The following is a 22,791-nucleotide window of genomic DNA, read 5'->3' as shown; positions in this document are numbered from 1 at the left end:
TAAGAATTTGGCGACAGTTACTCTCAGTCAAATGTGATGTTTTCAGTGTTACACTCTGAACAAATAAAACCTAAAAACGTTTTAACTTTGGTGGATTTGAAGCCAAGTTTACAGAGCTTTAATGGTGGTGGTTATAATGTTAAAAACTCTATAACCACAAAAGAATAAGGACGTCGTGATTTGATGGCAAGTACGACATGCATGCCCATCAGTACGTTTATGTTGTGTGTGTGATAAGAAGGAGCACATGCTTGCTCACCTCATCTGGTCTTCGTTTTTTATTGCCGCTGTGTGTGTGCAGCAGGAATTGAGGGAGATGGTGCTGTAATAAGGGTCAGTTCCATAAAGTGCGTACCCGGCCCGCCTGGATACAATTTTATTTTGGCTACCACATGACCTTCCCCCCGCTGGCACCCACTTAACGATAACAACACTCATTAGCACGTGAATGTCGGTGCTTTAGGGAGTGCTGCCCCGCTGCTGGCCAGAGTGAAACGCAGTGGAAATATAATATTGTCTTTTTAAATAATCTGTGATAAACATTATTTATCTGATTAATTTCAAGTGCTTGTGAATGCTTCCTACTTGTTTTAGCTCAAGTAGGAAAAATAATTTACATTTCAAGGATAAACAGATTTCCATAAAGTGTCATGACTGCATGCCTTCCCTTAATGTAAAAGTTCGGAGGAGCTGCTAAACATAACTGGCCATAGAAAATGTATGGCACATAAAAAATTCCGTAAAATATAATTCCTCGATAGTCCAAAATTAAAAAAAGTCGAAGGGGAAAAATGTCCAGTCGTAAGAGTCAGGTTGGATGTTATCTGCACATCCACAGGCATGTTTATTCATAATATACTCTGGCTTTTTCCCTGCAGTGTTTTCTTATTTTGTTGACACAGAATACCCGTGTTCTTTAGTGCACACAAAGCTAACTAACCCTCAATCGACATGTGGATGTAAGATTAGATAAACAAATGCCCTGCGCAGAGAAAGTACTGACGGGTGCTCAACCTGAGCATAGGCAGGCTGGACATCTGTCTCATCAAAGATAACATGTTGAATAAAACACAAACGTAAGTGGTTATCAGCCTGTTTTTTTGTTAGTTTGGCAGTTTGGACCAAGGTTGTGCATGTTTAAATACACTTTGATTATTCGGGTAATATTGTTTTCTGCTGTAATACACACAAGTTTCAGATTCAACTGTAGAAAACGTAAAATGTACGACATCTGTATATCCTTAACGTTAATACGCACGTTGTAAGTGGTTGCACACATGCACATATCCAGGGCAGACCACCCCCCAACACATGACAACACTGATGCTGGCCAGGAGCATACATGAACATTGCACAACAGATCAGCACACGCTCCCGAACATGAAATTGGTCTTGAAGTTTGCCTCAACCTCAGCTGCCCACACACCGATATATTCACACGTACAGTAAGCACGCAGTGACATAAGAAGGCCTGTCCCGAGGACTCGGAGCAGCCGTGATGTTGGTCTTATGAGACAGCTCCGTACTTGCTCTGCCTGGATTTGCTTCTTTTTTTTTTTTTCCAGGGCCAAGTGATTTTTAGCCACTAGCTTTAATCCAGGAGTAACCGGCCAATTTAAAAGGATTCAACCTTTTTCACACGCATCTTTCATCAGCAAATGCCACGCAGGGGACACAAACGAGAAGAAAGGAACATAAATTTGAACATGGGTGTAAAAGGACAGATGTGCTCTCTCAGATGTTCAAATGCTCCACTAAGATCCTCGTGTGTTCTGCAGCTTTCTGGGCTCCTGTCCACCTGCATGAAACACCTGAAACAGGGATGAAGCAGGCGAGATTTCCTTTATACCCTATTTTCATGTGAGTGATGAAAAATGTCCTCTCCCAACGATTTGCATAGACAGGGCGCCTTTTTAAATGAAATGGCACAACGGGGCTTTGCTAGGTAGCTCATCCTGATGCGGCACTGAATTAATATACATACCAATGTGCTCACTTGCTTGTACATCATGCGCACTTGCCAAGTTATTGCTGAACGATTCCCACATGTTTGCATTTGATTTAAATAGCATGTAGCAATTAATTCAAGCCCTCCTGACCAGATGTAAAGGTGAATTCCTAGTAATACTGGGGTTTGCAGCTGGTGCACTGCATACTCGCTAGAAAGCTGTAGGCTGTGAACATCGTGAAAGATATTTCCGTCACACATTTTCTGTATTTCTGTGTCTACACTAGAGCTAATACACAAAGAGAAGTTTGCCCAGGAAAGACACAGCGCACATCTTAGTGGAAACATCTTTTAAGAAGACAGTCTCAGGCTGGATGCCAGCTTTCAAGTTCACTGATGTGGACTAGCGATGAATGTTAGAGGTTAAGAGACATGAGCTGCGCCGACGGGAGAGGTGAGAGAGGGGAAGCTCACATGGTATAACAAGGCAGGGAGATCACGCAGCTTACAGCGGATGCATGCGTCGCCTTGTTGATGAAATGTGCAGCATTCCATTGACATTTTACAGGGAGGGAATGTTGATAAGGTATGTTCTTACAGCAGTCTCCACTCACATCAGCAGTCACTCTGAATGCTTCATATTTATGTATTTCTGCACATTAATCTGGGGGCTTTGTGCAGTGTTTCATTTCATTAGAAAATGAGAGAAGAGTGAGAGAAAACACAGAAGAGAAGTATGAAGGTCATACAGATTTGTGTTCATATAGTTAGGCTGTTGAATACACAAATACAACAGGATGGAAGTGTGTTACACAATTTCTATTCTGCGCAACAGTGTTTTGCCAAATGTCGTCAATGAAACACCACATTAAAATATCTGGCGAAATGTTTTCTGATTAAACGACTGTCATAATGTTTAAAGTGTGTGAGAAAAGACGTGTACAGTACTTTAACGAAACATAATTGGTTGTGTAATTTAATTGTCGTAAGGGATATTCTCGAAGCTTTGTGATGCAGCCAAATGGAAGAAAAGCAGGAAATTAAATCACAATAACATTATCAAATTAGAATACTTGATACAGACCCTCTAGATATGTGTTTCACGCTTCTGTCTTCTCCTCATTAATTACAATGGGAAGGACGTGTTTTACAGCGGCCCATTAAACACAATGAGCTGAACGAAATGTGCCACAATGATGCGTTTATGCAAGAATAGCAGCACTCAGCTAGTCACCTGCAAAATCTTATCTGGTTGAATTGTACCCTTAGTGGCTCACGCTGTAGTGTGAAATACCATTCCATGTAATGATTGTGGCCCATTTTTCTGTGGCATTGAGTGAGTTCGTTTCACTAACCTCGGGCAAATTGTCTTATTTTCTAAAGTAAAATAAGCAGAAACTATTTAAGTGTGACATACGGTTGATTTCCAGTATTAAATATATATAAACAAAGTATGGAGTTCTTAGTTTATTCAGAAATGCACACTTTCCAAATAATTTATTATGAGGTGGATTCCCAACGTTATTCCCCTCATTCCTTCCTGTTACCTCAGCTCTGAGCACAAATGTTTTAGGAGGAGTGTATCTTCAGCTGTATGAGATGGGATTAGACCAGATTTCAGTATTTAGCCCCCTCCTTCTCCATCCTCTACATCCCTCACCCCCCTAATCTTCTGCTCCCATTTCATGATGACAGGAAACCCAGCGGGGCTTGAAGGACGCCATCTCAGCTCGCACTCTCAAGAGGGAATTTTCTGAGTAATATGTGGAGACTATGATTTAAATGTACCTCAAAGGAATTGCGATCATTCCCCCCGCCTCTCCTTTCTATCGCAGATAAAGACAATGACTGTGAAGTCGGTGAACCATCAAATGTACGACAATCACTTTCCTCAGGCTCATTACTGCAGCGCACATGGAAGGAGCACTAGATTCATAATAATGCCTCCGCCGTTTCTCCAATTATGATGGTTTTCCACAATACCTATTCCTGTTTCGAAGGTGACACATATTCATGAGGCTACTTTGACAAGTATCCCATGTGGATTCAAGACTTGTCTACGCACAATAGTATGCCCTGGCAAAGTATCTTAAGTAATCCATAAGTAATGAATTGCGCTGTAGCTGAAAGTCAAATGTTGGGAAATATTCACTGTGACATGGAATTATGGATGTGATGATCCCGGGTGTTTGCAGCCCCGTAATCCATGCAGAAGAAGAATTGAACGAAAGTTTACTCAATGTGGGTGTGCAGTACCTTCTCTGTTAAACGTGCTAATACGTTTCACTGTGCAGTGTCTGTATACATTTAAGAATATTAAAATAGAGGTGGATTTTACTTTGATGCTGTTGAGGTGTGGTATTCCCCACAAAGGAAGTATCATTTATTTTTCCCCGGAAAACAAGAGCGGACGTCTGTTATCGGAAATCCATCTGTACATTTTCCGGAAGCCATTTAGTCAGTGAAATGGCGGCTTTGCAGTTGTCTTCTTTCTTTTTTGTTGTCAATGAGCAGCGGTGACAGTGACTATCGGAGGCTCTCCTCAGTCTCAGGCAGGGCCCCGAGGGGCCCAGTGAGCTTGTTTTGTGCTGGTACTCAATCTCTGTGTGGGGGGGGGGTTGGGGACTATTCCAAGCACTTTTCTTCTTTCCCTTCTTCTAATTGCATGCATCCCTTTAAAAAAAACAAAACAAGCAATGAAGGCACTCTGGCTAAGACAGCAAAGTTAATGTATTCCATAGAGCGGAGGAGATGGTGGAGAAATAATGACTTCTCTGGTGGAGCATTGCTCCCCTCGGTCCTCCTTTAGCTGACTTCTATAAAGGGGGGGGGGGTTTCTTCTGATGGAAGACACCTTTAATTGCAGTTTCAACTCTACTCTCTACCCTATTAATCATGTAAAATGGCTTGAAAAGAGAGACTACCAGGCCAACTTTCTAGTAAGAAAATGTGATCTTTTTATAAGCTTTTGCAGTTCATCTTTCTTATGCACAATCACTCGCGTCATTAAGTGAATCCTGTACCGTCTGATTTGATGCTACAGGTGAGATTGCTACCAGGGAGAGGCGCTGCAGGTCTCAGGAGAGAAAACAGTCTCACGCTATCCCCCGTACTCCTATTAAAACACCTGTCCAGGGAAGGGATCTTATTCTCATCCACTACTCCTGTTAAGGTTTCAGACCCAGTAATTACCTCTCAGGTTTGCTCTGCATGCAGACGTAGAACAGACCTGCATGCAACACCCCCAGGATTCACTGCTTTGCAGCTTTTCCTGTGTTGCTCGCTCGGTCAAGGCACATCAATGAGTTATTACCACACCTCCAGAGCAACTGACACATACAAAATGATCGTTGAAATTCAGATTGTTCATTTCTTCGATAATGGAAAATAAATGCAGCTAAATACAAACTGATGTTAACCTACGTGGGTGGTGATTAAGGGTTCAATTCCATCTTTAGCTGAACATTTTTAAATATGTTTCATTTGTTGGGTGTTATTGTGTTTGAACAGTTGTCACTTCATAGTTTGGAAACCCGCGTTTTTTCCACATTACTTCATCAGCTGTCGCTACGGTAACAATCCCAGTATATAACTGGAATGTTTTCTGCCACGATGATCGGCATTTTGAGCAGACTCTAAACAAGCCTGGCATATTATTTACATGCAATTTCATGTCATAGACTATATCACATCTCTATTGAATTTGCTCACAGCTCAATCCTTTTTTTTTAATAATTTTGAATTATGTGTATATAATGACATGGAGGCCTAAAGCACTTTAGTATTAAAGAAACTGTGTCCAAACACAGATTTGTTCCCCATGACATTATTCATCATTGAACTGTCACGCTCCAATGAACAGAGGGTGGGAGTAAACACATCCATCTCACAAGTGATTGGACTTTCCGTGGTTTGTGCTGACACAAGTCACTCTTACTTCTGGATTTTCCCCGGCTCACTGGTACGATAACCTAAGACAGCCGGGAGCGGCCAACCTCCTCCGCTTTTTTCAAAAGGTATAAAAGCAACAGAGCATGTCATTTGAGAATCACCAGTATGGACGGCGAGGCGCTCAAGTGTAATTTTTTTTTTTCTTTCTTTTTTCTTCTGTTTGGACGCCTTTTGTATTTGCTAGTTTCATTCAGTCTTTCACTTTTAATTAATTGTAATGAACTTTTCCCACTTTTCTCTTGTGGGGTCAATTAATCAAAGTCGGACTTGCAGTAATCATGGCTGCATGCATATTAACAATTCCTCCCCCAGCTCTAGCCAGCTCCGCCACATTTACATTCACAACCAGATGCTATTTCCCTCTTTCACGCAGTGTCAGTGAAACCAGAAGTGCTTTTTGCTTGGCAGTTTGCAGTGCAGTATGTGGCAAAGCTAGGCTAATGGCACTGTAATGCTGAGTTAATAGCTGACCGTGATGAGGAGATAGCAGTCAAAGGCATGGATGGGGGAGCTTCATTGACCTCATTTAGTCCCTCAGTGTTGATTCAGTCACACAAACATGAGCGGGGAGGAGACGGCAATGATAAGGGATAATAGTCTGCAACTCTTCTAACATATTCCTTTGCTCTTAATATGGTTAACATACAGAACGTGTGATGGCGATGAACGGTAGTAATATGGCACTGGTAAATACAGCATTGATTTTATGTCAGCCGTGACTCATGGTGGCAAAAAGCTTGTATGTGAGAGCGAATGGCCTCCTATCTCTTTTAGTCATAGACGGGGCAGCCACTCAGCTCGGATGATGCACCTGACCTCAAAGAATCAAATCTCATCATCTCCATATTGAGAAGGGACAGCGCTAGAATCACCATTACTCATCTTTCAATTCCAATCATTTCTCAATTTGTTCAAGCTCTTTGCCACTACAAAGCCAAGTGGTCCATGAAGAGGAACGAGCGTGTATGTGTGTGTGTGTGTGTGTGTGTGTGAGAGAGAGAGAGAGAGAGGAAGAGAGAGGAAGATGTGTGTGTATGTGTATTTGAGATGGCAGGACAATAATGTGTCTTCAGTTTTATTAGTGTAACAAATCACAGTGAGTACAGCTTGTCATTCTCAAAGCTGTACATCAATACATTATGGGCTTGCCTCATACAGAGCAATATTGCCGTGGCTAACATGGGGTGAATTTGATTTCATTGTTAATGTTACACTGTCAGGCGTGTTCGCTTTTCTTGTGGGTTACCAGGTTAAGAGCATTGACTTTCCATTTGCTATGACAGTTCAAAGGATGAATTTAGTTCATATTTGCTCAGCCCTTTCCCCCTAGATTCTAGTTGGACGTGTTCCTGTAAATACATCAGCCTATTTGACTTTTTACACCATTTCACATTTGAAGCATTCATTAATCTATCGTGGGTTTAGTTTAATTTCAGAAATAAAGTGGATGGGATGTGTGCGTTTGGGACTGGAGCGTCGCAGCATGGAGTCGCTATAGTTGTTGACTTTTGACACAGCTGCCCCAGCCCTCAGGGTGGGATAAAAATAGTCTCACTCTTCCTCGCTCCATTGCAGTGAGCCGAAGTACATCATCTCCCAGCTAACGCATATGGAGCACATTTTCACTAAGATTGTTCTGCACAATATTATTTTGTCACTTTTTCTTAAATATTTCTCAATATTAAATGTATTGTATCCATGTAAACCTTCATCAAATACATGTAATATTAGGGATACATTTGTTTAAGGTAATTAAAGTGGAATTACAATTTTTGTAAAATAGAAATTTTATGTTTTTGTTTGTGTTTTAGTTTTTAGTTTCTTTTTGTACATCTTCGGTTTGGACTGACTAAAAGTAGATACGAGTAATTGCATTCTGCATTACTAGTATCTTCTGCATTCATATGCAGAATCTGTTGTCAAGAGGAGAAGATATTGGTTTCGGAAGCACTCTGGTTACCGTTTGTACTCCGAGTAGTATTGCCCCAAGAGGCTTATCTGCCATCTGATTAATAGCCGATGGGTTCCGAGATTGATCATAGTTAGATGCAGCAGGTGTTCGAATAACATGAATGAAAAGCGAAGTCTAGTAGTGCTTCCGTTGGGGAGCTTAACTAACTAGCTTCCACTTTCTGAATGGAGGCTAATTATCCTAACTTCCACTTTTTTACTTTTTTATTCCAGCTTGCCAGATTCCATTTCAGATACAAACTTGAAATGGACTAGAAAGCATGTCAGTTAACGGCTGCCATGAAACGAACCCAGAGGCGCGCAGCTTAGAAGCTGTTTTCATAGAAAGTCCCGAAAACGGTTTTATCTTCTTGTGAAAAATGTAGAAATATGCACATGAGCTGCAGTATCATTATAATTTCCTCACCCAAAAAGTGAGTATTAAAATGTCAGTTTGACTTTAACACTGTAGGGAAGTGTATTTCCTAAAAATCCCCAAAATAAAGATTTTGAATAAGCTTAAACATACGTTTGGGTGTATTTTCACATGTACTACCACACATACTCTGTATACCAAGTGGTGCCTGCTGGTGTTTACCAGGGTCAATTTGGAACAGGCTAAGTCTGAAATTACTTCTACAATTACTTACACATATCCCTGGCAAAGAAAGATCTTCCAGGGTGTTTCTCAGCTAATTATTTCATAATTGTTGTTGGTGCCCTGTTGATGGCTTCCACAGTGCTTTGTGTGGGGCTGCATGAAATATTAAACAGACGGCTTGCCTTGTTCTGGTCAACTTAATTACCTTTTTTCACTGCTGCACTGCTCTCATCTCCAGCCCCTTGTGCTTTCCATCGAAGCCTGTTTAAAATATAATACACATGCACGCATGCGTTTTTAATTATGTGCTGCGGTGGAAACATTTCCTTGCGTGCCACAGGTGAATTGCTGTACGCTGTTTGTGGCCTTGCTAAGTTAACTTTAGTCCCTGATTTATTTATTTATTTTCTTTGTTTCATTTTCTTTTGTTTTATTTTATGGAAGCTGGTGTCCTGCTCTTTATTGCTCTATTTTTACGGGTTCGCTTTCACCCAAAAACCGCATGGACTCATAAAACATTAAGAGTAAATGAGCAGCAGGAAGCTGCCGATTGAGAGGCGAGACATATCATGTGGACATGTGGAAGTCAGCACAACTGAAACCCATCTTGACTGGGGTTGGTGAGATGGGGAACCATATCCGCCTTTAAAATGTCTCTTGGTTTCTCGGAGAGCAACCACATTGTCAGCAGAAACACTCACCCCCCTCTTGTCCCTTGTTTATGAATAATGGATTCAGTGACCCTCCCTATATCCTCCATAGATGCCAGTCAATATTACTCAGGTCCAACTGAGAAACACACAGATTTTAACTCCCAAGTTTACGCGAGTTCAATTTTGCAAGACCCATTGTGTATTTTCTTCATAGTTATTGCTCTCAGGGCAGACTGTCTGGCCAAAGCCTTGTCTTTTAGCTACAAGAGACTTGCATTGCAGCCAAGCACTCTTACAGAGCCCCTGGTCATAGATAGCTTATTCCACAGCCTCATCAAAGGAATAGGATGTTCGCTTGTGTGTGTGTGTGTGTGTGTGTGTGTGTGTGTGTGTGTGTGTGTGTGTGTGCACATGTGCAAATGTGCATAAAAATATTCCTTTGCCTCTCTGCTATAATAAGAGCTGCGCTATGAAGGCCGGCAGTGCTGCCTGTGCAAGAGCAAACAGCCCATGACGTGTCAGCAGCCTACATGTGCAGTGCACCTCTTACAGCGAGATCAAACAGACAGGCGCATGTTGTTCCTTTGTCCTCTTCTATCCCGCAGGTAAGCACACGAGGTGAGAGGAGCACCCCTGGATCAGTGGCCTCATTCTGCTCAGTTTATCAACCATGCAAGCTCACCTTACCTCAGTAGAGACATTGCAGGGAGAGGGTTTTGTTTATGTTGCAGTAAATGTTGCACCATAGAAGAGGTGTTAAACTTTATGGCTTATTCTGCGGCTCTTCTAAGTTAGTGGTGTGAGTGATGGTTCGGTTTGCGTTTCCCAGAAGGACGAAGCAAACACCTTGACAGCAGTAATTAAAAGTGCATGTGAGGCCTAATTCATTTTCTTCTCTCCGTCTCCTCCCTTTGCTTGGCCTAATAAATCAGTTATGCTTGAAGTATCTGCTTCTCCTTAACTCTTTAATTCACCAGTGCATTTTGTGATATAGCCCCGTGTCTGACAAGGAGCTGCTATAAAAGACTTAGAAAATTGTTGTGGGAATTCTATGTCTCTGACTGAGCTTAACACTCAAGTAAAAAGTTTTAATCTTCCTTCGCCACTGACGCATTATAATGTCTGATCAGGTATGAAGCTAAAACATATATACGGTATAGCTGAGGGCTATTATAGGTTATGTGGGCATAACCTATTTAACCCATTTGTCAGCTCCGTATTGGCTTAAACTCAGGGGAAAATTAAGAGACATGTAAGATGACAATATGTTTTTTTTAGGTTGGTTTTAAGATATAGGACATGTCATCAAAGTACTGTATCGTTGTCAAATGTCTCAACAAAGGCCACCTTTGTATCGATACTCTGTCCTCCTTTCCTCCGTGTAGTAGATTCCGAGGCAATTATAGCCACGGTTATTTATATGAAAATGTAACTGCTGTTGAGCGCCAGTGTTGCCCGCCACCCTTTAGTCAATAGCAACACAAATCGATGTCCGGCCAGCCAGTCAGACAGACCGTCTGTGTTTGTTTGCTTTTTTAATCTATAAACATCCACTCCGTAAACTCACAAACCTGGGTTGCCGTGGCCATTATTATGGTATTTCCAAGCTGGAAGTAATTGTATAATCATTACCACTTCATGAAATCTTAATAGGCGCTGAAGATTAGAGACAACATAATGGCATGAGCCGGGAACTTGTGACTCCATCAGTAGTAAAACGGATAGCGGAGAAAAGTTTTTGTGTCTGTCCAGAACTAACTCGCCCTGCTCCATTGTGTCTATGAATGTTTTGGTTTTAGGATTTTGTCGTCAACCTGTTAACAAAAATCCTCACTAGATGTAACATTTGACGTGTCAATAGTGACTACAGATTACAAATAGTTTGAAAAAACGTGCGTGTTGCATTTCACAGTTGCAGACCTGGTAGCGTGTAAACACTTCATCTTTTAAGTCAAGTTATTGTTTAAAGAATTAAAGCCAGGCTACTGCTTAAAGAATGTTTACATGTAATTGTATGTGTCAAAGAGGGTGGGTTGACATTTTATCAAGGGTGGAACCTGAGGGGTTTGATAACTCTCTGGTCCTCTGGGAACTTCCTAACACATCCGGGAAAGAGGAAAACGCAGTCGGAGAGGAGAGAAGCAGCAGTGAACTACTCGCCCACAAGGCCTTATCAGCCTGTCTTATTATTTCAACACAAAGAACCACAGAGGGCTTATCTCACGGCCATCTCACGGATAAGGTCTGCTGCCACAAACAAAAATAAAAGACAAAAAGAAGGGTGTGAGACTGCAAAATGACAAAGCGGAGCATGGCTCCCTCAGTATGTTGGCCTTTTATTACCTTTCCCTGCAAGATGACTGATAAAAACCCAAAGACAATGGAGGCGGGGAAAAGAAAGAATGAAGCAGCTGAAAAGATAAAGAGTAAGACCCAAACATTTCATTAAAGGAAAAGCCTGATGTTGGCACAGGAGGAGGATAAGATGAAATGAGGGCCGTAGTTGGATTAAGTTAAAGGACACGAGTATACAAGCGCATATGATTTCCTATCCACCCCACTCTTCCAAACTGCTTCTGTGTTTGTGTTTTGGGAAAACTACTGACGGCTTGTCAGGTACAGCCTGGTCCTCAGAACCTCTGTGACCGTGTATTGCTGGCCGTCAGACTCTCAGATAAACAACATTATGCATGTATGAGCGTGTGTGCGCACGCTCCTCACAGTTGGAAGTTGTTCAGCATGGGACTTTTTTTCCTTTTCATCTCTTTTTGTTTTTTTTTAAGGAGATAGCATGGCATGCATGAAATATCGAAGTCTGTGTAGACGCCCGCCGCGGGGGGGGGGGGGGGGGGGGGGGGGGGGGTGAGCCATATATGTTACTGGTCCACGGACATGACTTTTTCCTCGCTCTTTATTCCAATAGGCTCTGTTACGGTCAACAGCGAGAGTGACAAGAAGATTACAAAAAAAAAAAGAAGTGTTCAGGAACAGCATGTCATACCTGCTTCCTCTTCCCTCCCTCAGCTCTGTGCTCCACTAGGCGGAGTTGCAGGCCAGCATGGACACAAAGGTCCGGACAGTTCTAATGCACAACATTTATCATCGTGGCAGTAGTGCTTGCCACCCTGGCCCGATCGCTACCCCGTCATAAACCACAACTCCGGAAGAATGCTGAGTCAGGACCACCCTGAGATCAGATCAGTACACGAGCATATGGCAAGAGATGCGTCGGCTGAATATTTATGGCAAGTTGTTGGCCCATTTGGAGTCACACAAGTGTAAAGTACTAGATAAAAACAATATGGAAGGACTTTACTTACGTTACCACTCCAGTAATTGGTAGTTTGTTTTAATTTACAATTACAATTGCAGGACAGACCTTCAGTAAAGCCCGGCAGTTCTGTAAGGCTTTGCAAGGAGCCATTTCAGTCCCCATGAAATCTTGATTTATTTGTGGTGGTTCTGTGGAGGATGGCGGGCAGCCGCTCTTATGCTGCCCGCCAGCGCTGAGCACCATGAATTTTCAGCAGACTCCTAGAAATCAGAGTTATAGTTGGCTGTGAAGCACTGATCGGGGCAGGGTGCGTATGCATGTGTGGTGTGAACACACTTGTGTGTGTGTGTGTGTCTGTGAGTGTGAATTGTTCAATAAACTCATCACAGGCCTCATGAAGAAAGCTGACATTTACAGCAAAGTGCAAACGTCAAGGAGTTGAGTCTGATGAGATCATGATGGAGGAAATGCTGTTTTAGCTCAAGAAATGAATAAAAGAGCACCAAAGAAAGAAAAAAGGGCAAGGGAGAAAGGCAAACAACAGAAAATAAGCAGCAGTGTAAGATTAATGTTAGCCTTGTAGGGAGGAAATACTTCACATAGAGTACAGATCTTTAGTGGTCACTTAGACCGATGATTTATAATGCATCCAAACAGTAGCTGATAGGGCCAATGCGGACAGACAGTCTGATAATGTAGGTCTAATTAAAACTCCCAGCCTGGGACCAGAGCGTATGTCTCTGCCGACCCACACACACCGGGCACAGCCGTGTCCTCATTAGCACCAACAATGTCACCGGGCCTGGCCGACACGCTGCCTTAATATGTGGAAGAGAACATAACATGCCCTTGCTCTGTGTGCTTTGAAGCCATCCTGCTTTCTAAAAGCCGAGCCCTGACTGCTTACGTGAGCCGTGTCTAGAGACAAAGTTAATGAAGACAGTAACGTGCAGGGGAGCGAGTTACCGGGCTTCAGTCTTTGAAAGATCCCCCGTTCTGTGTTTTGGGGACTGAACATGTTGCCAGATTGGCAGCTGAACCTCATGGGCCACTCATACCTTTGATGAAACACTGAAACTGGTGAGGAAGAGCTGACAAGCACACTCCCTTTGGCCAATTCCTGTCATTTCTTTCTGCATCTCTGTTGTCAGACTCTGTCAGATCTGTGATTTTTTGTATTTGTGTGTAAGAAAGCCAGTAAAAGAGAGCGAAAGCGATAGAAAGACACCGTGTGTGTCTATGCGTCTGCTGCTGTGTGTGTGTGTGTGTGTGTGTGTTTCTGGGTGAGCAGTCATCTGATGAACTGCCTTGCCACGACCTAGGCTTGTGCACGCCCAAGCCAGTGAGATCCTGTTGTTGTTGTTGTTGTGTTGGTTAACAATGCTCTCCCCCAGTACCACAACTCACAAAGCAGCAGTAAGAGGTTGGCACACCCTAATGGAACCGTCATCTTCCAGATGAAAGATGGCCCTGCTTTGATGAGAGGGGGAGTTATGGGAGCTGTATAATAAAAGAACCATTTCCAATCGGTTCCGAAGCCAATTTAAGAGCGCTCAATGAAGACAGACGCTGTCATAGACAAACGGAGAAGCCGACATTCAATCACAGCACTTCTCCTGTTTGTCAGGTAGAGGGACCTTTCAATGCAGTGCTCCATACTCCTGCCTTGAATAGGACAGGCAATAACTCAACCCAAAAGCTTGATTTGGGAATCAAAAGTCCAGTCTGCACTTTCATCGTTGTTCCTCCTAAGTTTTCAGTCAAACTCGGCTGTGATGCTGCACTCACGCTGTGAATGTTTTCCAACTGATTTCGTGCTCATAGAAAATAATGCAATCTATTCATGATGTTTTTCTAACCCAGGTGGTACCACTTACTGTGAGAGTATAGCGATAATTGGTGGAAGAAGTGAGCAGTGCTCAGAATTGTGAAATTTGCTGTAAATGGGGAAAAAGGACTTTACTGCATCAGCTGTATCGGGCCTCGTTGCTGGGATCCAGACTGTGTGTGTGTGTGTGTGTGTGTGTGTGTGTGTGTGTGTGTGTGTGTGTGTGTGTGTGTGTGTGTGTGTGTGTGTGTGTGTGTGTGTGTGTGTGTGTGTGTGTGTGTGTGTGTGTGTGTGTGTGTGTGTGTGTGTGTGTGGTCATTATGGCAAAAAAGCAATCCTATCAGGCTATTTGATGGATCACTGGAACCTCATTTTTATCACCAGAAACTGACTCAATCCTGGCAATAAACAGCTATAAATGCTGGATGATTGCTAGGACAGGTGTTATAATGTGTTGTGTTTATTGCTAGGTAACTCCCACATCTGGTTATGTCATTGCTCGCCTCTCATACTGTGGCTTTAAAAACATGGGTGGTATGTATAAATATTCTGCCTGGTATTAGATACAGCGACAACCCCAGCAGGATTAAAAAAAAAAAAAAGGGCTACCTGGTAGATCCTCTAGCCTTTAATCTCAACCTATCCCTCCTTTTGTCACTATCTCTGACCACAGGGAGCCAGAGGAGGGGCTGTGATATCAAGTCAAAGCATTCTCTGTCACATCCCCCCCCCCCCCCCCCCCCCCCAGTATAATAATATAAACATTCAACACAAGCCAGAGAAATTATTATGGTGATGCAAGCTGTATATACTAGCATAATGTCTATTTTCCATGTGCCAAATATAATTGTGTTCATTCATATAAGCGCTACCAAAGAAGGAGTGATCAGTGTAATATCCAAGCCTGTTTACGAAGCAGTTATTTTTCACATTCTGCTGTTCATATTGCTTGTCTTCACTCCATGATGTTTTTCAAAGGTGCTTTTGTTGTATATACATGTTCATATGTATTGCCTTAGGCTCTTGCATAGGTGATACACCCTCAAGTGAGCAAGGTCGACAGGAAGGGCTTGTCAACGCCGCCTCTTTAAGGGTTGTGATCGAGTTTGGAAGCTTTTCGCTTAAAAAGATTCATTGTATTGATCTGAAAGGATTAAAAGGAGTTCACAAGGTGGCTTGCTGTCTTGTGTGGAAAAGAGTGAAACGCAAATTATGTTTTATTTCGCTCAGGTAACTGCAAAAGATGTTACACTCATCATGCCCATTGTGTTAGAACAAGCTCAGGCTCAATCTTCCATTGAATGGTGAAATTGTCAATCTTTACATGCACTCTCATTCTTTCAATTTGTCTGCCTTCTAAATTCCCTCTCAACTTCTCAAAGATGACACTCTGCATGGCCAACGCGTCCCCTTTCCAAACAGAATTGGCAGTAACTTCCCTTTTATCTTGTTTTCTGATATTTATTTCACATATTTATGGAATCCGTTTGATAGTTATTATCAAGCTGTCAAGCAGGACTTGAGGACAGAGACGGTGCTGCAGTGAGCAGCCATCTTACAGAGGAGCCTTATCATTTCAAATGCAAAAAAATGTGTAAGAGTCACAACAAAGACATGAATGGCAATTTTCATCAGACGCTTGTCTTCTCTTCAGTCTCTCCGCCGGAACATACGGTGTAATATGGTAACTGAGTTGTAACTTTCTCTGTCGCTTCCCATCTCTGTTGCTGCGTCTACAGTATCTGTCTTTATCTCTCTCTGGAACTATTAGAAGATTAATCCGGCTGTCTTGGCTCTTCTTAGACACACTCTGCTGATGGTGCTCTTCCACAGGAGAGGCTTGTGGGTGGGCGGCAGCCATTAGAACATGGTAGTACTTTGATCTGCTGGGCGGATTTACAAAATTGCACTTCTAGCTCCTTGTCGAAGGGGAAGAGGTAGAATGTGAGAGAGCGAGCTGTTTTTACAGCCAGTTTTAATGTTAAACGTGGCCGCAGAGCTTCTTGTGTTATGGGTTTTTTTTTTTTTTTTTTCTGAACCAATTTTTTGGGGAACCACTTAATTTTAGTGCTGGTAGAAGTCCCAAGTACCAAGTCAGGGTGCCTGCACTTTGCAACAGTGCTCCAGGTGAGCCCTTCATCTCTGCATGAATCTTTGAGGAGCTTCCTCTGTGAGACACGAATAAGGGAACTGGCTCCTACATGCCCTCCGCATTGTCAGTGTAATGACTACAAAGCGATATATCTCCCGTAACAGCCACCTCACCACACACACCTTGCTCTGTCAACTCTGCTTAATTAGCAGCACATAACGACCTGTAGTGAATTATTGTTTTTAATTAAACAATTTTACCGCCTCTACAAATACGATCTGTGTTTATGGCCTGGATGAGGGGCAGTCAGCAAGGAATCAGTTACCGTCAATTTTCCCCTCCAAGCTCAAGTGAGGGTGAATCAACGTGCCGCCGCTGAAAAGAGAGAATTAAATCCAATTTCCATTACCGTGATAAAGTGATTACATCACATCAGAGAGTGCCCCAGAGCTAAGTATGGAAATCTTGAGCACATGCATGTGCAGACCTGCCTTCAGCACCCTGTGACAGCGAAGCACGTCTGTGCGAATCAAGTGTGCCACACACACACACACACACACACACACACACACACACACACACATATGCCTCTTTCTTCCTTTTTTTTTCGTTTGCACACACTAACAGATACATGCCCAGATACACACTGAGACATAAAGAGTCTATTGAGCCATCACACAGATTAACGTTTGGTAGAGTGGGCTTGAATTTGCTCTCGCCATAACAAGGTTCCAGCACTCCCCATCTACTTGGGTATCCAGCCTTCATGGCCACGTTACACCTGGGTGGCTCTGCTAATGAAAGCATTTTATTAGACTTGCATGCAGGAGGCCTGGCGCAACCATCCCCTTTTTGTTATTCATACAGCCCTGTTTCCAATTTCCATGCGCATCTTAGCCCCGTAATCTATCAGGGCAGCGCATCAACTCCCCTGCACACACGATACAAACTCTTCATGCTTGAAGATGTGCTCGGTAGGACATGTATATGTGCACACACTGGCATCGCAGATGCATCCAGTTTTCTTTCCTGCTACTCATGCTTTGCTGTAATTTTCACAAAAAAGCAATATAACCCTGTCAGCCGGAGGGACCCTAAGTCTGTATTAGGTGTTCACGGGAGCGTTACATGATGATGTCACAGTTTCCATTTATGTTACATCATTTCAAATCAATTTAATCACCATTCAGTAATACGGTTTGGTATTATATTTATAGTTTTGCAGTTGTTCAAACACAAACAAAAATAACTGCAGGTGATGGGTGCCCTGTTCTGAACAGTGAAAACACCTCAGCTGAAATACTTCTAATTTGCGCGACAATTTCCAATGTGCGACATAAATGAAATGTAATTGCGCCTCATCCTTGCTGAATAGACTAGCTGTATTGTCAGTACAATGCCATGAATTGGAAATCTTTTACATGTACTTTGTGATTTGAATCGGCATCCTTGAAGCACATCTTTTCCCGGTCAAAGCAGATCACTCCCTAATAGCTTTTGGCAAAACAGCCCATTGCTTTGAGTAGCGTGGAGAAACAATTCCTGGTTCTACAGTAAATATTGTGGGGGCCATTCAACCAAATGCAAAATCACACAGAAGGGCAACAATGGAAGTATTTATTTGAAGAATTGATACAGTGGGATATTGTAAACACAACCGTTTTGGCTGTAAGTGTCTTTTCATGTGTGCACGTATGCCGGCACCTCAACATAGGTGGACGGGAGTGGTTATATCAGGACCCCCACAGATCATTACACATAAAAATGTTGCAATTATAAGTCAGCCTACTTAGCTTATCAAAGCTTCTGCTGCGACTACGCCAACCCCCACCACCTCCTCTGCGTTTGTGTTTTGTTTGTGCCTGTGTCGGGAACAGCTGGATGAAACGTCTGATGCACCATCGCCAAATGTCACAAGTGGTCCATCCTTCTGGGGAAATAAATTGGCTCTCCCTTAAGCAGAAAGTATGTCGACAGGAGCTGCAGCATATGGGGGGAATCGGACAACTGAAGACGACAGTTTCTGCTCCGTTTTGGCTTTTCTCATTATGATCCGGACAGCGTCTTGATGATGAATGTGTCTTTTTGTAGAATTCTTTTTGGGGATAAGATAGCTGAGGGCAACTCATGAATCCTTAATGAGAAGCAAAGCGCCATCCTTGGCATGTTTTGTTTCTCTTTTTTTTTGTTTCTCTTCAGGTGATGCTTAATGTTAATTTACCTAATAATTGGGATATTTCAAATTCTGTTATATGTGTAAAAGCTAGCGCCAGTGTGCTAACATGCTACACGTTAGCAGGTATAGCAAGCAAACATTTGCAACTTTGCACTTAACACAAAGTATATAGCTGAGGCTGGTGGGAATGTCTTTTGTTTTGAAGAATGTTGCCATTAACCAAAGTATTGGACACATGTTGATGTGATCATGTCTCTAGATGAAAAGTTAAAGATAACCAGTTATTACAATTCATCCTCCAAAGGGGGACATGAACGTCTCCCATATTTCAAGGCAATCCTGGTCACAATGAAAGTCCGTAACAAATCGCATGGCAATCAATTTGATAGTAGTTGAGATATTTCATTGGTGATATTTCACTGACTAACTGGCATTGTCTTCTCTAGAGCTATTCTGCTAAATATTCATAACACTCCATGCTCCCTGTTTCACTTAGTTCATTGATTGAAATGCAAAGATATAAGATCAAGGAACACTGAATCAAAAAAGGTAAGAGCTAATATCCCATTCAGGGTAGAGTGTTTCTATGATGCTCAATATTTCATAAATCCAGATAACCCATGAGTGTTTTTTTCTTGTCTCATGTGGCACACATGACAGCCGGATTATATCTACACTAGCACTGACCCTTGTTTCTATGAACACTGTCCATTTTATCCACTCTAAAAACCTCAGATTCCATGATACAATACGGGTAAAGCTCCTCCATCAAAGCTTTTCACACTGAGGTGGCCCTCGTGCCGTCACCTTTCTTGAGAGTCCGTGGTTGGATCTGTTGGATCTGTTGCATCCACTTGTCAAATTTAGCTTTTTTCTTAGCGCACGTGCAGCAACGGTTGGTAAGCTCTGCTCAAGTCATCACAGCAGCTTTAGTGAGCTTGCCACGCTACATCCCTGTTGGGTTCAAGGACATATCCCTGTTTCTTATGGCGGAGAAGACTGTGACCAGTGAAATTTGCCTTTCTCTACAGTGTCTGGAGCAGAGCTAACACAGCCTAAGGACAGGACAAATAACTAAAAATAGACTGGATCTGAAATCTTTGAACTGTGTGAATGTGGATGCTTTATGGCATGTTATGCTATGTAATAGCACATTAACACTATTGTATGCTTATGATTAGAGACTTCCCAAAAATGTGTCTATACATAAGTGACCACATCCATGAGAAAGACTTTGCTCTCTTTCATGACATGGCATGCAATTTAATGGATGCATTTATGTTTTGTATGCATGGTCTCTGGGACAATTGAATCCCAAATCCTTGCTCTGCTTCGGAATAAAGAGTAAACTAAACATTATTATTATTATTGCATTTCCCTGTATTTGTTAGCCATGTTTAGAATAAAGCGTACACTAAATTAATGTGCACGGACAAGAAATTAACATTTAAAAAGTCAAGAATAATTTGTCTGTTTATGGCTGACATTTGTACTGTCAGACTGCAGTATTTTTCCAAATTCAGTGTTAAATAGATTTGGTCAATGTTCACAGTATTCATTGGTTCTTTCCATTTTCCATAAATATTTTTCCATGTTCAGCATACTTTGTGAAGCAGGCCAGCTGGGCCTGAGACAGTGTTGAGGAAAGGCACAGCTGGGGAACAACACTTACCCAACAGGAAGATAAAGACCAGAACGGATTGGAAAAAAAAATAAAATGCATCCATTTACTCAGCCTTCCCCCTGTGTTAAATCTGTATACATTTGAGCGAATAACAGTGTGCGCTTGTGTCCGTGAGCTTATGAGCATCACGGGGAACTGGGTGGAGAGGGGTGCTGTACGGATAGAAATAGAGAGGAAAAGACTGATGGCACAGTATGCTTGGCTGGAGAAGTTAATAAAATTGAAGCTGTGTTATGATGAATAAGGAAAGGGCCATAAAAGAGAATGTATGTAGTGAATCTCCCTGGCGAGCAGCGCTGAACAGCCTGGTGAGCACACCCAGGGGAAGGCTTTTTAATCTGCAGCCCTCCCCAACACTTTGAGCTGCACAGGGAAATGGGCCCACATTCTGTTTGAGCTTCAATAAGACAGAGATATGGAAACCATGAGCTGGACATCGACAAATAAAAGTTGAAGCCACGGTAGAATAGCAGTGAATTGGAACGGTGATGTTGATGGGATTTTTTTGTTTTTTTTCTAAGGAAGGGCAGGAGTGTGCTGCCATCTTAAACAAACCGTTCTTGTTGAAATGTTGTCGAATATACTGTTACCACATGGAAATGCTAATTATTGTCTTACACGGGAGGTCATTGGATGCACCAATGACACATACACCGCTCTCCTGCGGTAATAGAACAGGCATATGGTTACCAAAACCTGATTGATTAGAGGGACACACACATTGCTAATGTATTTGTGATAAAAACCCAAGAGCAATTTAAGTGCAGGAGGCTCAACGTACATACAGTGCTGTACATGCAGCTCTTGTGATAATGAATCCATTCAGACGCCTGCAGAGTGACAACAAAATGACAAAGAGGGAAAATGTCCTTAAAGAAGGAGGACACATGGCTAAAACATCTTCCAGTAAAGGTAGACACACTGGATATGTGCTCTTTCAAGCACATCACATTTAGTATGCATTACTATTTCTATTATACATAGTCACAACATTGCAGTCTCTCAATATCCACCTCCACGGGATTATTAGTCTCTCTTTTACAGTATGTCTTCACCAAACACTTCATTACTGCTACACCTGCATATTTCTTTAAATACAAAGTGTCTTGCTGTCTTTCATGTCACTCTTTCAAGTGCAATGCATTTACAAGTTAAGTAGAAGGAGGCTGCAGTCTGATTCTCAAAAGCCGATCCCATACCAACCACCTAATTAATGGATGTGGTGTAAATCAGAGAGGTGTAAATAACAGTGTTTCAATTGTTTTTTGTGTTGAGAAAAGCTGGTCGCCTTCTTAATGTCATATCATGGATTTTGCATATCTGGGTGAGGCAGTGTATACAGTAGGCGGCAGATTATTCAAAAATAGATGAGGTTACTCATCTTATTTGGCATCTTTTTTTTATTTATTTTTATTTTTTATCTCTAAAGGGTTGTTTTTTTGTCAGGGATAAGCTGTCAGACAGACAGCTTTCCATAAAGCTGGAGATTGTTAGTGGTCAAAGCACAGAAAATGTGCATGCCAGATGCCTGTTCTTTCATTTGAATAATGTTTTTATTTTCCTTCCTGCATACAGTATCCACTTTAGAAGCCCTCCATTTCAATATGCCATTTCCCATCAGAGAAATATGTCTCTTTGTGAGTAGTTATGTATTTGAATGACAACATGTCTGACTTGTTTCCTGTTGCTGGAAACTCAGGCTGGTGAAAGGCAGAAAGAATGGCGGGGTCTTTGTGAGCGCAGCCATGGCAGCTGTTCATTTTTCGCCTGAACTGCTTTCTGAGAAGCCAGTTACCTTGCTGATGATAAATGCCTCTGTACGCTGAGCTGTCTCACAACTCCAGCAGCCTTTAAACCCTGACAGCCTGTGCAGGCTCAGCCCCACAACCTCAGGCCTCCAACCTCAGCCTGTCCTTCAGCGTTACAAATCAATGGTGGTCTTTCCTCGCTCTGGCCAGCGGCTGCTTCAGCCACTGCTGCCCACGCCAAAAAAATAAAAAAAACCTACTTAATAATATGGAAGGTAATGCTCATGTGCAGTGACAGGTGAGACCTCCATGACAGTGTGATGTCGGAGGGATCATCACCGAGGCAACACGTGTAGCCAGGAAGCAGGCATCTGTGGCTGAGAGAGATAGTAATAGGTAGTGATTGGGGAGGTATTGGGATGACAGTGATTGCTATCTGCGCGTGGAAAACCAGACATCTGGACACGATGTAATCTCTCATGGAGTGATGATGCCGACCTTATACCTTCAGTCCAGCCGATTCCCTACAGATCAGCTCCTGCTGTTTGCCTCAATACCTTGAATTCCCTTTCTCTTTAGCTCCCTTCTAAGTCCACCTTTTCTATACTTTTCCACCTTCTCTCTTCCCTGTAATCAAGTTTCTCTTCTTTCCAGCCTTGCTTTGATCTGTCTTCCTATTTTTTTTCCTCTAATTTACTTCTCTCATTCATTCCAGTCTCTTTTTTTTTTTCTTTGCTCCATCTTCTGCTTCTCCTCCTCTCCATCACCAGTCAATCCCTGTGAGTCAGACACAGAGGCAAGAGATAAATGATGGTTGAGAAATGTTGTCAGTGTTTAATTTGATGTTAGTTTGGTTGTGGTTGTGATGACAGCTGGAATTGCTCTG

General features: G+C 42.4%; 1 protein-coding gene across 30 annotated transcripts in view; it reads left to right on the top strand.

Annotated features, from left to right (window-relative positions):
* Window positions 1–22,791, top strand: part of LOC306702891 (neurexin-1a) — a gene marked incomplete at both ends in the record, with an annotated part of 228,884 nt that overhangs the window by 150,271 nt on the left and 55,822 nt on the right. The gene's annotated exons all lie outside the window — the stretch shown is intronic.

The sequence above is a fragment of the Pholis gunnellus genome (genome assembly GCF_910591455.1).
Source record: "Pholis gunnellus genome assembly, chromosome: 11".
NCBI classification, from domain to species: Eukaryota; Metazoa; Chordata; class Actinopteri; order Perciformes; family Pholidae; genus Pholis; species Pholis gunnellus.
The sequence above is the reverse complement of the archived record's forward strand: the minus strand, read 5'-3'. Positions and strand labels throughout refer to the sequence as shown.